Consider the following 2,294-nt stretch of genomic DNA (forward strand, 5'->3'; position numbering starts at 1 on the left):
AGATGAGGGGGTTTGGGAGGTGGTGAGGGGCAGTAGCCCCAGCTTCACAGTAGTAGAGACAGCTCAGAAGCCCCCTCTGCCGCTTGGAGCCCCCTCTCTGCCGCTCGGGGCTGCCGTCGTGCTGCTAGGATGCCCCTCCTGAGCCACAGGGAGGGAGTTCAAAACTGCACAAAGCACCTCTCCATAGCATAGAGCCCACAACGTACTGTGGGGTGATGAAGCAACTCGGAGCTTCTCCGCACCATGGAAACCATGCTGGACTGTGGGGCTGAAGCAGGGGAGAAGAGAGGGAGTGAGGAAGACTGCTGTCACAGCCCGGGGATGATCTGTAGTAGCAGAGGCTCTATAAATGGGGCTCAAGGCACCCTGGGGGAGGTGGGGGTAATGCTGGATGGAAAGATGAGGGGGCAGGGACCGGGGTAGATTCCATGGTGAAAGTGGTCTGGACCTCACCTCTGCCATGGAGCTGAAGAAAAGAGTAACGCTATTTACCGAGTGCTTACTATGTGCAGAGCACTGTTATTAAGTGCTTGGGAGAGTACCATACCACAGAGATGGTAGATACGTTCTTTGCCCACCAGGAGTTTGAAGTTGAACAGAGTTCTCGATGGCCTTTAGTTCTAGGCTGCCAAGGAAGGTTATATCATAGGTTTCGTGTGGTGCCTGCTGATTCATTTCTGTGGTTGTCTTCAGACTTGGTCATTTCAAGGCACCTGGCTGACTCAAAGCTGGTCCGCAGTCATTGGCATGTCTTCTTGGGTTTGGACCTAGGACCTAGCCACCCAAAGAGAGCAGCAATTCTTGAATAAGCATCTCAGTGAATAAGATTTTCAGTGATTATCAATGGTATTTATTGAGTGCCTATGATGTGCAGAGCACTATATTGAGTGCTCAGAGTTTTTGAGCTGGAAGAGTTTCTCCAAAGATCTTAACTCAAGCATTTAAGCTTTGGTTGCATCCTCATGGTGTGGTTGTGTAGAATAAATTAAACAGAGAAGCAGCATGGACCAGTGGAAGGAGCATCGGGCTGGGACTCAGAAGAAAAGTTCTAATCCCAGCTGTACCACATGCTCCCTGTGTGTCCTTGGGCAAGTGACTTAAGTTCTCTGTACCTCAGTTCACCTGTTCTTCCTCTTAAGCTATCAGTCCCATGAGGGGAAGGGATTAAGTCCAGCCTAATTTACTGAGTGCTTGGAACGGTGCTTAACAAATGCCATAAAAAAAGGACTGTCTACTCTGCAGCTTCATTGTACCCTATTGGTAATGGGGCCTGGCTCGATCAACCACTGTCATCATAAGTCTCAGAATCTTGATGAATTCAGGGCAGTCAAATTTACTGAGGATAGCAGATTCAGTCTCCTCTCGGGGTCACACCTGGAGAGTTTCCAGTACTCTACCAGTCTCGGCCATGGGAGGAGAGTCAAGCAGAGGCCTACCCATTCCATTCCTACCTTGGGTAATGGCTAGCGAGTGGAAGGCAATCTGCTACAAGTCAAAACTCACCTGTGCTGCAGCAGCAGCATGGGAGAGAGTCGAAAGTGGAGACTAAGTTGACTGCGCGGAAGGCGGCAATGGTAAACCCCTTCTGTTTTTTTTACCAAGAAAGCGCTATGGATCCACTACCAGAATGATTGCAGGTGGAGGTGGGGCATTCTGGGAGAAATGCGCCCATGGTGTCACTGTGGGTCAGAGATGACTTGATGGCATAACAAGACAAACAGATTCGGGGCAAAGTTGATGAAAACTATATTGAAGTCTTAATGCTGTTCCCTGCATTTTTTCTGTACCTGATGTTCTGTGAGGATCATGTCACACTATGGGTTGATATCCTGGTGGGATTGTGGGATTGCAAGATCAATGATGGTCATTCATTCGATCATATTTATTGAGTGATTACTGTACACAGAGCACTGGGCTTGGGAGAGAACAATTCAACTCTTAGAGAAGCAGCTTGGTGTAGTGGATAAAGCACAGGCTTAGGAGTCAGAAAGTCCTGGGTTCTATTCCTGGCTCTACCACCTGTCTTCTGTGTGACCTTGGGCAAAGTCACTTAACTTCTCTGTGCCCCAGTTACCTGGTCTGTTAAAAAAAAAAAAAAAAAAAAAAAAAGGATAAATAGTATGAGCCCAGTCTGGAATAGGGACTGTGTCCATCCTGATTAGCTTGGATCTACCTTGGTGCTTAGAACGGTGAGTGCTTCAGTCGTGTTCAATCATATTTATTGAGCGCTTACTGTGTGCAGAGCACTCTACTAAGCACTGGGAATGTACAATTCGGCAACAGATAGAGACAAT

General features: G+C 48.0%; 1 non-coding gene across 1 annotated transcript; it reads left to right on the forward strand.

The window, feature by feature from the left end:
• Positions 1-1,356: 1,356 nt before the first annotated feature.
• LOC114809836 lies at positions 1,357-1,493 on the forward strand. Its single transcript, XR_003757610.1, has one exon. It is a non-coding gene; the product is annotated as a small nucleolar RNA SNORA7 (small nucleolar RNA).
• The last annotated feature ends 801 nt before the right edge of the window (positions 1,494-2,294 follow it).

The sequence above is a fragment of the Ornithorhynchus anatinus genome, chromosome 2, assembly GCF_004115215.2.
Source record: "Ornithorhynchus anatinus isolate Pmale09 chromosome 2, mOrnAna1.pri.v4, whole genome shotgun sequence".
Lineage (NCBI taxonomy): Eukaryota > Metazoa > Chordata > Mammalia > Monotremata > Ornithorhynchidae > Ornithorhynchus > Ornithorhynchus anatinus.